This window comes from Rhodnius prolixus, unplaced genomic scaffold (assembly GCF_049639745.1).
Source record: "Rhodnius prolixus isolate KJV_2025 unplaced genomic scaffold, Rpr scaffold_10, whole genome shotgun sequence".
In the NCBI taxonomy this organism is placed as follows: Eukaryota; Metazoa; Arthropoda; class Insecta; order Hemiptera; family Reduviidae; genus Rhodnius; species Rhodnius prolixus.
The window spans coordinates 135,183-149,821 of NW_027411615.1; the positions used below are offsets into that span (position 1 = coordinate 135,183).

At 33.5% G+C, this 14,639-nt stretch overlaps 1 protein-coding gene and 1 long non-coding RNA gene across 3 annotated transcripts in view; one reads left to right on the plus strand and one right to left on the minus strand.

Annotated features, from left to right (window-relative positions):
• The window catches only part of LOC141457226 (limbic system-associated membrane protein-like), a 168,541-nt gene that overhangs the window by 106,419 nt on the left and 47,483 nt on the right, over positions 1-14,639 (minus strand). The gene's annotated exons all lie outside the window — the stretch shown is intronic.
• The window catches only part of LOC141457228 (uncharacterized), a 116,133-nt gene that overhangs the window by 95,012 nt on the left and 6,482 nt on the right, over positions 1-14,639 (plus strand). Inside the window, exon 2 of the long non-coding RNA XR_012460276.1 lies at positions 1,404-1,470. This is a non-coding gene — a long non-coding RNA (uncharacterized lncRNA). The remainder of the gene's footprint in view (positions 1-1,403; positions 1,471-14,639) is intronic.

Genomic DNA, 14,639 nt, shown 5'->3' on the forward strand with positions numbered 1-14,639 from the left:
ACATACAACATTGTTCTACAGGATGTAGAATATTCATTTAAACGAAAATAGCTGCCCATAGCTGTTGCGTAAAGTAATAAGAGAAATTATAATAGTGAAATTAATCCATATGGATTGAACTTTCAAAAGAAGCGTCTTCCAATTTCGTGCTAAACTCTTGTGTGTGGGGTACTTCCTTTGTAATCGTTAGGCGACGATGGAAAGCAAAGAAGGAGTCTCACATTACCCAGAAGGCGACAAACCGACATTCAGAATTTTCTCATTCAAAAAAAGAGTATTTTCAATGAACACTTTTTATTAAAGAAAACCTCTTTGCAAATACATTTAAGAAAATTTCTTTTTCCGCTTTTCTTATTGGAAAGAAAATTCCTGAGGAAAAAAAAAGTTATATTAAGAAAATTTAATTTATTAAAGAGAAATCCTAAATACCATATTTTATTGAAAATAGACGAATGGAAGTGGAAGAAGGAAAAGTTCATTTTCCTCAGGTGGAAAATATCTTATACATATAAGCGGTGGAAATTTCTACTTTCGAATGGGGAAACGTTTCAGTGGGTTTAAGGCCGAGTGTTCCCATGTGAGCCCGCACTGATGAGGAACTATCCTGGTATGGCAGAGGAATGACCGAATTTCTTTTTCAATGGTCGACCTCACCACTCGCTGGAAACTAATCGCAAAATGGGTCATCTCCATACTTAACGTAAAGAATTCTTCGCTTAGAGGTTAAGAAGACACGTAAGAAGATGGAACATTGGCTTAGAAGTTGGTGGGGATTACGTGGAGAAAATAAAGAATTTGAATGAATTTTAGAAAAACCCATTGAGATTTACAGCTGTTTTTCAATGTAATTATTGCATTTTCTAGAATTGAATTAATTATTACGGTTTTTAGTGCCATCCAAAGACATACTGAAACGGGGCACTTCAAAGCAGAGCTTAACTTGGCCATAGGACCTAGCTTGATGTTATCCAAAAGCTTATTATCACTGAGTCGAAATATAAAGCTTAAACTTCCTATAATTTTGCGTTTTTTTTTTTTTAAGGTTAAGCTTTTTTACCCATAATGAAAGGCACAGGACTTTGCATTATCAATTCAAAAGCCTTTTTTCAGGAGCCCCTTAAAATTTCCGATACGAACTTCAAAACGTACATCCTGGCACGATCACATTCTGTGTGTAAATAATAATTTTGAGAAAGCAATCAAGTTTTAGATAAATATAAACTATCAATAAACCAGGTAAAGCACAAAGCGCGGTTGGTAAAACTGCAAACCACTTGGAAGCCTACAAGGTAAAACTTTCCCGGCCAAGTAGTTTAACAACAAAATTGAATTAATTAGTGGAAAACGCTGAGGAAAATTGTGCTAGAGGTTAACTTTTACTTATGGCGGCCATTTATTTGCAGGTTGGTGAGCATTTTACTATTTCCTGTCCGGATTCTTTGATCTGATTGGCTAAACTGAACATGAAAGGTGTGTATTTTTGATTTTTTAAATTTTATTTTGTATTTTAAGTCGCGTCTATATTTGGTGGCTGGATCATTTTTCAATGAAGTGTCGGCCTCCGAACAGTGCTCTTTCGTGAGATAACATTGTCCATCACCAGACAGTAAGCTGTAAGAAGCTTCTTCTTCTTGTTGTACCTCTACAGCCCAGTGTGGGCCTTGGCTTCACTAATAAGGTTACACCAGATATTCCTATCTCTTGCTTTTCCTCTCCAGTCATCTCCTCCAGCAGACTTTAGATCTTCCTCAACCTCCTGGAGCCAATGGGCTTCCAACTCTTTTTTCTTTACCAAACAGTGTACCAAAAAGCTAATCTACGCGCCATTCTGTCTTCTTGCCATTCTTTCCACGTGACCCAGCCACTCCATTCGTCCGGACTCTTATAAAAGAAGTGCGTTACGCAGACGTCTTTGTACCAACTCATAGAGCTTGCAGTTCTTTCGAATTCTCCAACTATCAGTTCCATAGTCGTAAACCGGACCGTATATTTTCCTTAATATCTTTTTTTAAGAAGCTTCTAGAAAAAAGAAAATCTAATAGCCATGATCTGCGCGTTTGAATTTAGACCATTAATCATTTTAAGCTACTAAAATTTTGTGAGTAACGAGAAAATTTAATTCGTCAGTTTCAGTAAAAGGAAGTCATGTGGGTGTGTTCGCAGCAGATTTTTGTATTTTTTTAAAATTTCAATTTAAATAACAGGATTTTCCCAGCTTAGTACTAAAAATTTACGTTTTTTGTTTTTTTATAAAAAAAAAAAAAGGGGGAATTTGGTTTTAATTTAAAAGTTTTGCAGATTTTAAAACATTTCAATAAACATACGAGCTTACGCCGGAAGTTGTTTTTCACTTGTCAATTCTGGGTAAATGAGTTTTGGGATGGTTTTTTTCCCCTAAATGATGTAGTACCCATTTTGGTAAAGAGCTTGGTGAATAAACAATGCTTCGTTGGAGTTTTCAGTTTTAACAGGAAATAGGAACTTTTCCCACCTTTAATTCTATTAAATGTATTTATTACTTCCTTTATATCACTCTTAAGAGGAAGTACTGTTATCGTGAAGATTATATATTTTGATTTTCACTCTAATAACACGTTTTTAGAGGGACCATTTCTTATATTAACACTTTTAGAGGTACGGTGGAAGGGGTCTGAAATATTTGGGGACTAACTTCCTCCCCCTTAACGCATTGTCGACCACCTCGGGAAAATCTCCCCAAGATTTGTAAAATGTCAGTGCACGACCGATCTGGGAAAGCTGTCGCGACTAAGTTGTATGAACATGAATAACAAAACAATACGAAAGCTGCGGGTGAACAAAATAGATACCAATGCCTAAACTATATCCCGCAAGATACTAGGGAAAAGCGGTTACTGGCGGTTGAATGTATTTCATTTGCATACAAATGATTATTTTTATTTTTAAAGTTAAAGGAAATAGTAAGATAAGCGTACTTATATATTTTGATGCCCGCTTCTCTTTGTTGGATGTAAATAAACCTTAACTTTTTTTTTTAAGTGCAATTTTAAGACAATCTACTTTAAAAATTGACTACTGGTCCATCTAAAAGAGTTTTCAATGAATTAAACAACTTGATAACTAACACTGTTGTGAGCTAGTGTACACGTTTTCTTGTAAAACAAACGTAATTTCTCGTACGAAGATAAAAGGAATCCTGGAAAATGATTTACCACGTTAGAAAGTCCACATTAGACAAGGAAACTTTCACTAAAAAAAGTGCCAGCACCTAGGTCTGATAATGATTACGTAAGGGCCTAATGAATTTTCTTAAAAATTTCGATTACTTTTATTTTTCCAGTATCCAGGAGGAAGATTGAGGCTGTTTGGAGAATAATTTATGCTTTGAAAAGGGTATCAATTTTTAGGAAAATTATCTGTCTTTCTCACCGTGTGATTAGAATCAAATTCGGACTAAAACTTTCTGAGTAATAACATTTTTATTAGAAAAAAGAAATGATTTTAGAAAAAAAAAAATTAAAATGACGTCACTCAAGAACAGAGGAAAATATGAAGTTGACCAATACGTCATTGAAGCCCACTATAGATGTACTTACTACACACAGTAGGCCTATGGACATTACTTACTAGTTCACCCTGTATATTATCACTATATTTTTTAAATAATAGAGAGTAAAAGAATTAAGAGATGTGAAAGAAAGAGATATTGCTAAAAATAATGCTGATAAACGGTCCATGAAATTTTCCAAAAAAAATATACGCCATATTGGATTACAGTTGATAGCATAGTCATCTACTAATTCCAGTATTACAATTTTTGTATCTTTGTAATATAATAAAAGACCTTAATAAAATGTCCCAGCAGGAAATTGAAGATGCTTTTAATGAATTTCATAATGCATCAGAATGACAATTTTGATATCCATGATGGGAGACATTATCAAATCAGGAAATAGATCTACTCGTAGAACAATTTCAAGCGACACAGAGAGTAAATTGGAAAAGATTCAGACAGTGATTGATTGAAAGATTCAGTTGCAACTCATGCGGTCGGCAATGTGTTAATTAAGATATATAACAGCTTATACTCCAAAAAATGTACACCTGCATGAAATTTCGAATCGATTATCACTTTCATACGATTTGTGAATCGATTCACGCGGTTAGGCTCTATGTTTTATTAAAAATCACAAACAATTTTAAGTTTTGGAGAAAATTTAATTCTATAAATTACCCGTAAGTGAAAATTCACACCAGACCCTTTTTTTTTGTAATCTAAAATTGATCCCTGTATCTATTTATTTAAATAGATGCTTAAAATTAATATCACTTTGCAAGGGCTTAGCTTTTACCCTAAAGGGTGGAATCATTTCAATTATATGAACCATGTTATTGAAGTACAAAGTAGCGTTATTTTTCCAACCCATTTTCCCTCTTGCCTGACATCACTGTCTAGACAGAAGAAGCTTTGGGATCCCCTCTCTTCTTCCCACCCAATTGATCGCATATATATATCATTCCCCATTTTACGATTGTAAAAAAATAAATGGAAAGGAGATTATAAATGTATATATTTCTATTAATATCTTTATGTAAACACTTTCTTTTAAAATTTCTTCCATTTTCTTTTTTTTTGTACTTTGAATCTTTGGCAGGACTTATTTCACTTTTAACAAGTGTTTCTCTTTTCCGATATTTGCAAATAAAAGAAGAGAAAAGTTCAAAGAAAAATAAACTTAACCGGTAGAAAGATATTACTGATTTTTAAAAGGTAACTTTTAATTTTTTGAAAAGAATTTTATCTTTAAAGTTCTTTAATAATTTTTCCCTCCTTTTTTTTTTATTTTCTTTAACTTTTCTACTTTTCCACCACTTCCCACTTCCTTTAAAGGAGTTATATAAAAGCAGCCAAAAATGTATTAATAGGTTTTTGCCGGAAATGGTAAATGCAATTCCTTAGATAAGAATGAAATTAATTGAAGGTTGTTTCGTCTACCCTTAGAGAGGGTCATTTTACGCCCCCTCCCCCTACATCTTCAATGTAATACAATGAAAACTCATAGATGGAAGTGGTTAGCGTATACTGGGATCCTAATGCGGAGATCCAGGGATTGAATCCCCCAGCTGCTTGGCCCTTAGATTTTCTCTTCGTAGGAACTTCTTTCAGCTCAGTGTCCGGTGATGGACAATCCGGAAATGAGAGAGAGAGAGAGAGAGAGAGAGAGAGAGAGAAAAAGAAAGAAATACGTTTATTAATGTCCTGGGACATTAGTCCCTTAAGGACAACAAAAAGTATAAACATAAATTTAATAAACTAAAATTTCTCTTCTGAGTTGCAGCCAAATTAATATATACAATATATACAGAGTAAAACAAAAAGATAAAAAATAAAACTAAAATTCCATTTCCGTTTTAAATATATACACAAATCAATACATAAATAAAAATGTTAACTTAAAAGAAAAGAATAGGTCTACTGCTTACAGTTTAAATAACAGTATAATAATTATATAATGATAATAATAACATTAATAACAATAATATCAATAATAATAGTAATAGTGATAGTGGTAATAAGTAGAGGGAAACTTGACAAAATAAAGGTAATAATTGGAACAAAGAAGTAATAATTAAAACTGTCCGGTAGGACAGTTGTATAAGGGTTGACCATCAAAAACTGCACGAAAAAGTGTAACGTTGAAAAACACCCAACTTTGACAATTTTTTTCTCTTTTTCTATAAAAGATAAAATTCCCAAATTTTCTTTATAATATAGGGCAAATCCTCCTTTATAACTGTAATTTTTTTGCAACCACCCAGATCTAATAGGTTTCGAGAAAAAAGTTGCCGAAAATGAGCAAAAACCGCTTTTTCAAAAAATGTTCTTGTTCTTGTTCTTCTTCTTCTTCTTCTTCTTGTTGTTGTTGTTGTTGTTGTTGTTCTTGTTACCTTTTTTGTAAACAACGTAGCGCCTAAACGCGTGAACCGATTTTCATGAATGAGGTGTCGTTCGATTCGGAATTTTATGTAGATGTGCCTTTTGGGGGTCTCGGCCCTGTACATCGAATGGGAGAGGAGTTAGCCCCCTTTATGTAAGGCCCCCTCCAAAATTATTATTACTAATTACTCTGTAAATCTTGGCCCGATTTTGATAAAATTTGGTAGGATGATAGGGTTAGGGCTCCCCTACCTAACAATAAAGCGACGATCTGCTCTTACACTTGTTAAGGGGAAGTATAGCAATCGTTTCAAATTATCGACACGTGAACCGATTTTCATGAATGAAGTGTCATTCGAATCGAAATTTTGTACAGATTTGTACTTTAAAAGTCTCGACGCTATGCCTCATAAGGAGGGGAGTTCGCCCCACCCAAATAAGGCCCTTTCTAAAACTATTATTACCAATATTTCTACAAAGCTTAGTCCGATTTTGATAAAATTTAGCACGAAGAAGTGATTAAAGCTCCTCTATGTGGCTGTGAAGTGCCATCATGCTCTTACACCTACTAAGAGGAAGTACTGCAATCGTTAAAATTATCAATGAGTGAACCGATTTACATCAATGAATTGTCGTTCGATTCAAAATCTTTGCCTTTTAGGGAGAAGTACTGTAATCGCAGTTTATTTTTCTTGCTCCTCTTAAAAGGAAGTACTGAAATCGCAGTTTAATTTTGCTATTTACGTACAAATACCTTCCTATTTTATTCAAAACGCTTTCTCAAAAAAATGGTTATTGAGGATGGTTTGGGGACCGCAACTATAATCATTCTTTAAAAAGATCTCTCCAGTGGTAGTTACGGTTCCGATTTAACACCTTATCAGGTTATAATGATAGAATAGCTTATTCCAAATTTTAAAAAATCTGTAAAGCAGACGTAACTTTGCAAATAGACAAAAAGGAAAATCTATCCAAAAGGTACAAAAATCTCCTTAACAAAAACTTACAGTTTTAAAAGTTAAGTATAAGGGTTGATTAAACGCCAAAAGGTACACAAATCAGCAGTTCCCAACATTTCATTAATACTTCATTGATATAATTTAAGTAATTTTACTGCATTAACTTTTCCTTCACATTTTTTAGAATTTATTAGATGTCACAGACCCTTATGCTGGCCAGTTCATTCATAATATTTTTTTATTATAATTATGATAAAATGAGTGATGAATTATTCTGAGTAGTCACATATACATGCATGTTAAAGTAGAAAAAAACAAAGTTAGAGTCGGCCACTTTTTAAATTTCAATCACGGAGGATTCAAAACAATATTTCAGTCTTAAATTCGTCTTACCGAAATATTCGTGAGCACAAATAACATACAGTTAATAACAAGTAGATTATTCAACAATATTTACTCATTTCTCAATTGTAATTTAATTTAGTCCCCCTAATTTTACTTATGGTAAAATACTGGAATAATTAGCTGTCCTAAAAATATGCATATCTTTATTTTCTTTATTTTATATTACATATATATAACATTGTGGGAAGAACACCTAGATTGAGAATGTAATTGAAGAAAACTATATTATTTGCGATAAAGCCAGATTATTTATTACTTATTATTACAAACGTTTGACTACAACATAAAATAACAATTACTTTAATCGAAGAATGAACTTAAACCAATGATTTTTATTTAAAAATAAAAATAAATGCATAAAATCATTGATGTAAAAAAAGTTTATGAATTTTTTAGCCTCTTATTTTTTTTATATTTTTTATAACGTTTTCTTTTTCACCTGTGATTAATAGTTTGATTATTATAGATAAATAGATATTACAGTCAATCTAAGTTAAATGGTGTGCTACTTGAGTAAATATTTTGTAGACGAAAATGGCCAGCATAAGGGTCTGTGACATCTAATAAATTCTAAAAAATGTGAAGGAAAAGTTAATGCAGTAAAATTACTTAAATTATATCAATGAAGTATTAATGAAATGTTGGGAACTGCTGATTTGTGTACCTTTTGGCGTTTAATCAACCCTTATACTTAACTTTTAAAACTGTAAGTTTTTGTTAAGGAGATAGTAATGATAATAATAACTTTAATAATAAATCACTGATTTAGATAACTTTTGATAAGATGTTCGTATAAATGAGGTTTAAACGTATTGACAGACTTTGCACGCAAACCAATCGGAAGTGAGTTCCATAACCTGCAAGCTTTTAAATAAAAAGAATTTTGATAGGTTGCAGTCCTAGGTGTGGGCGTGTACAACTTTGTATCCACTTGTCGAGTGGTCCTCAAGTGTAACTGTTCTTTGCTACTAAATAGTAAATACAGATAATCTGGTGCTCTATTTTTGAACAGAAAATAAATAAAGGCACCTAAAAAATATTCCTTCTGTATTCAACATTTAGCCAGTTCAGACGATGGTAATAAGGAGTAATATGTTCATCTCTCCTGACATCAAAAATGAAACGAACACCCGAGTTTAGAGCTCTTTGTATCCTTGTATTCAGTTCTGAAGTCAGGTCCAAATAAACAAGACAGCAATAATCTACATGCGGGAGGATGAGTGTTTGAACCAACTGCTTTCTTAGTGACACAGGCAAGATTTCTTTATGGTACTTCAGTTGATACAGAGCTTTGTTCATTCTATTGACAACATCACCCACATGATTATGCCAAGTTAAGGTGCTATTGAAGGTAACTCCCAAAAACTTAGCAAAATCCACATAAGGTAGATCAATGTTACCAATTTTTATCCTAGAAATATTGTTAAAATCGATGCCATTAACAAATCTAGAGCTACCAACCACCATCGCCTTCATTTTACCGGCATTAAAAGATAAATTTTTATCTTTTGCCCAATTAAAAACAGAAGCGACGTCATCATTTACACATCTGATTCCATTCTCCAATTGATCAAAAGGAATATGAAAATAGAGAATTAAATCATCAGCGTAAATGAGATGCAAACAGTTTGAGATAACTCTAGAAATATCACTAACATAGATAGAGAACAATAACGGACCCAAAACAGAGCCCTGCGGCACACCAGAAGCAACATTTTCCCATCTTGAGCGAGCACCATTCATTCCAACGACACATTGTCGCCGAGACGAAAGGTAAGACTCAACCCATTTGAGAGAGAGAGAGAGAGAGAGAGATAGAGAGAGAAGCCAATCCGGAAGCCGGTAGTGCCCTGAAAAAAAAAAACTTCGGGCGGTAATAGTCTAAGGTGTTGACAGAGAAAGAACACGAACACAAACATACACCCAAAGTAGAGCTGCATATAAAAGATTTTGGAAACTTTGCACACGATTTCTTTTGGAAAAACAGGGAAACGTTAAAAAGTAGAAATAAGAAAAAGATGTTGAAGACAAGTAGGTAAGGTATGTTTTGTATCCTTTCAAGAAGGGCTTCTATTCGTCGTCCTTGTACAAGCTTGTTAAAGTAACAAGCTTGGAAATAAGACATAAGTAACTGCGTGGGTTTTTTTTTGGGGGGGGTCGGTCTGTCGGTCTGTTAGCCATATTTGACAATACAAGCCCTGTCTTACCTTTTTCTTCGTTATATATACTCACCTCATAAATATATACATATATACGTTCATGGTTTTTAATATCTTTTAATCCTATATAAGAGGTAGAATTGTAGTCGATCATATATTCCGATATCGAGATAACCGTAGGGAGGTCAAATAAGGGAAGTCAAAAAAATGAGTATAAGAATAACAAAAAGAATAATTACGCAGAAAATGAGGTCCGCAGAGTTGGATATCTTTTATCGTAGTGTGCATGCTCATTCTATCCTAAACGGTTTCGGATTTTCATCCATCATCAGAGGGTAGAATAAACAGTTTGGTGGAGAGAGAGAGAGAGAGAGAGAGAGAGAAATATGATGAATACAAAAGGAGATACAAAGTTTTTAAAATTTAAACGAATCCAAAAACCTCCAAATTTTAACCTTCTGTATCTCATTAACTGTTATCAGTAAAACATTGCCATTTATACCACTTATAGTGCTAACTATTCTCTACAATTGGGTAAGGAAATCGTTGAATTCTCATCAATAGGAAGAGAGATATAAAGGTTTGAAATTTGAAGCAAATTGAAAACCACCAAAATTTAACCTTCTATATCTCATTAACTACTCGTATAATCCCTAAAACAATGCGATTTATACCAGTTATAGAGCTACGTTTTCTCTACAATTCGGTAAAGAATTCATTAAAATATGATGAATACAAAAGGAGATACAAAGTTTCGAAAATACAAATCTATACAAAATTTCATTTTCCAATGACATTTCATTCATGAAAATCGGTTCACGGTTCAATAATTTGAATCGATTGCTATACTATCCCCTTAATAGATTTAAGAGCAGAACGTCGCTTTAATATTATGTAGGGAAGCCCCAACGCTTTCATCCAATGCCAAATTTTATGAATATCGGGCTATGATTTACAGATTTATTAAGCAATCAGGAGGGGGCCTTCATACGTAGGTCTAATTCCTCTCCTATACAAATGTACAGCATTGAGACCCCCCAAAAGATGCATTTACAAAAAAGAAATTCTGACACCTCATTCATGAAAATCGGTTTCTCTGATTAGGCGTTACGTTGTTCACAAAAACGGTAACAACTAGAACAAGAACAATTTTGAAAATGCCATTTTGTGCTCATTTTCAGCAACTTTTTCTTCAAAATCTATTCGTTCTGGGTTGTTGCAAAAAAATTACAGTTATAAAGGAGGATATGCACTATATTATAAAGAAAATTTGGGAATTTTATCTTTTATAGAAAAAGAGAAAAAAATTGTCAAAGTTGGGTGTTTCTCAACGTTACGCTATTTCGTGCAGTTTTTGACGATCAACCCTTATACTACTATTCTATTGGACAGTTTTAATTAGGTATTGGGGATGGAGGCGGAAGCAAATACTTTACTAGTTTAATTTTTTTTTTCTAACTAATAAAAAGTAGTCATGAGCGGGGATCGAACTGGGGATCTTTCACTTTCATGGACTCTTTATAAACACAGACTAGCACCCTTCTCTCAATTTATAGGTTATGTACAGTGATTTTGTGAAGATACAACTTGAAAGAATTGTTACAAAAATTCTAGAGGCTGTATAGAGTGTCCTCATTGCAACACCAGTGATGTGACCAAACTGAAATCAATATGAAATCTTCACAGAGATCGAAACAAACAATTTCATCCAATCGTAACACTCAGCTTTTTCATTTTAAGAAATCTAAATTCAACAGCTGCAGTCGTTAAAATTGATCCAATATCAATATCATATGACATAAGAAAAGCAAGATAAAAGATGGAAAGTACACAATGACAAAAAAATATATTGACCCCCCCCCCAAAGGGGAAGGAAAACTATGTTAAAGTGGAAAAACAATTCTTTTCCTAAATAAACTTTCCAGAATGGAAAACTTATTGCGAGTTCCTTAGAAATTTTCTTTTACTTTATTCTACAAATAAAAGATGGCGATATTATCTTGGAAAAATAGAAAATACCATCAATAAGTAGTACAAATAAAATAAAGGGAAATTGTTCTTACTTCCTTGGTCATCAATCAATAATAATAAAGGGTTTACTTGACTACAGTAAGACAAATTTTTTATTGAAAACATAGTTTATTGCTAAATTCTCTTAGAAACCATTAGATTAAAATCTAAGCTTTGCGAGTACCTTCTCTAATCGATTGGTTATCGTGGCTACTTAATCAACATCGAATACAATCAGTGTACATCCAGAGTTCGAGTCGATTTTCGCATCGCTACCACGATTTTCTCTTATTCAAAGCTTCTAAGGTACAATTCTCAAGGTTTCGAATTTATAAAAATGTTCTAACCCCGAATTTAGAGAAAATTAAGAGTTTCCACTTCCTGTATGTTTTTTTTTGGTTTTTCTTCCAAAAAACCATTTTACAAAACAATATTTTTTCCGGATTCACGATTATTTATTTATTTTATTTTTTCGTGCGTATGTATTTACATATACAGACGTGCACACCAAAGTGGTCCATTAAATTAAAAACAAAAAACAAGGATTCAAAACAGGATTCCCATAATCCTTTATAAACTCATAATGGAAAATTTGACTAGATCGCGTAGGTTAACTTCTTCTGGTCAAGACAATGATTCACCCTAATTACAATTCAATCCCCTTCCTTAAAATGATCCAGCAGCTCAGATTCTAATCCCTAACTCTAGACGAGCATGCAGTCAATGAATGCAACAAGTCTGGGACTTATTTTAGTATTATAAGACTAACTTGGAGACCAGTCTGGTTGGTACAAGGTTGCCTCCTAGCGACTTATAGACGAACTATTCCTCCATACTCCTCACTTACTAAACTATCCGCTAAAAACTATTTATACACCAAACTATAAATATATCCCTTCTCTTTTTTTTTGGTTTGAACGGTGTAGGGTCAATAGCGCTCAATGATATACTGTAATGTGGTAAATCTTATCGTGAAAAGGGGACTAAGAAAACATGGCTTCCAAAAATCTAGCATTCAAAGTGAGCTATTATTTTTCGTCATTGAGGAAATCGGATATTCCTGCCTACCCTTGTAGATTGTCCGTTTATCGAATCTATTTCGAACTGATCCTTGTACGCAAAATTAATAAAAGTAAAGTAAAATAATTGCCTATTTTTTTCAGGCAGGCTTTACATCCAATTGCCCAATTAGGTGTCGTGGACGGAGGCGACAAACACAAATATACTTTTTTCTGCAACCATGCAGGAATGTTCTCATTACTCAATTAAAATCAGCTGTGTAATGCCCAACTTCCCTCACTAGTGGGGAAAAATTCCCATTAGTGTCACTTTCCTCACTAGTGAGTGAAAAAACTTTATTGTGCTTCCTTGATATAAGAAGTTTTGTTATTAAATATTTTCTGTAAAACTTAAATAAGCTTATTTAACGTAACTAAATAATTAAAAAACGAATATTAAAAAAATAAAATAAAAATTGAAAGGAATATAGAAATAAAAATAATATTTTAATAAATAATTAGATATTTTTAATTATAACAGTTAAAAAGGTTATAGTGTTACCTTATAGAAATTTAAAATGGATTCTAGTGATGCCTGTTTAGTTTTTTTTTTTTTTTTTAGTTAATAACCCTAATGGTTGCAGAAAAAATACAATATAATATTTAACTCGAGTGTAAAGTATTTTCCTCACACTCGGCAATTTGCACTTGCAAACCCTGCCTCGAGTGAGGAAAAGTACTACTTTCCACACTTGTTAAATAAATAACTATTACTTAAAGTTTTCATATTAACCATTAAATAAAAACCAAGGCCTAGAAACCGGGGAATCGAACCCACTAAACCAACAATACATCTTAGCATTGCGGGTCTAGTATCATAACCGCTCGGCCACCGTGGCGCCTAATAAATACAACCTTTTTAAAACTATTTCCCCTATATTCCCCATCATCACTTCCATGTTATTATCCTAATTGATCGCCCAGTACCCACAAAATAATAAAGCACAAATTTTCCGAAAAGAAAACAAAAAACAATAAAAATGGAAATTGCTAAGATAATAAGCCAAGGAGAGAGAGAAAAAATGTAAACAAAATGGACTTGGGAGAGTTTTTACGAGAAAATGTGCTGGGAAATTGGTTCCAGTAAAAACCAGGAGGAGAGTCATAAAAATTGGAAGAGACTTCTTTTTGTGACACGTAATCTAGGTTTTACGAGGCAAAAACTAGGACGGAAATCCCTTCTTACCGGAAACAATGTTACATTGTCGTCATCATCAGTGTATTAGATGTATGGAATCTAGTACCTACCTTAAAAAAAAGTTACATTTTATTGTTTTCCAAACTTAGAACATTACCAAGAAATTCTTAATAATGTATTCTCCTTTATTGCTCACAACCATACATTATACTCAAACATTTGTTCTTTTTTGGAAGGGGGAGGAAAAATGTATCAAAATAAAAGTTTTAGACAAAGAGAAACAATGTGGGGTTCACAGTTACAAGAAAAAAATTCAAAAATGCGGAAAAAATTTACCATTAATTAAAGTGTTACTTCCGGAAGATGGTTTTTCCTCCCCCTCCCACCAAAAATATCCAAATCGTACTTAAGGGCCTATTAACTGGCCACTGCAGGCCCCAGAAAACATTGTATTGCATGGACCTGGCAGATGATAGTCTTTGTAGGTTCTGTCAGGAAGAGGAGGAGGAAACGGCACTGCACGTGTTTTGTCAGTGTGAGGGGCTCGTGTAGCTAAGGATGTTACTTCTCGGTGAGGAAAAACCAAGACCTGAGGAGCTTTACCCTAGAGTCGCGCTCTCCAGCATTAAGAGTCTGGATTAAAAGGACAGGTCTGGAGGGTGAGCTTTAGAGTGAAGGGGAGCCACAATAGATCCCTAAAGGGGTCGCAGTGGCGTAGACCTTGAGGCCGCCCTAGTTTAATCTAATCTAATCTAAGGGACCTCCAAAGGGTTCTTTTCTTTAAACTTCGCCAACATTGGGGACTAAATACTGCAGCCTGTCCACGAAATCGCACTCCTATTCGATGGGTTTTAAAATTCGAATAGGCCAAAATTCAAAGGAGTCATTTTCAAGTTTGAACCTAGAAAATCGCCTGATGTCCACATCATTTTTTTTTTTTGTAATCGAAATCAAAGAGAATTCCTGGAGGATGCTGGTTTCTATAGTTACAGT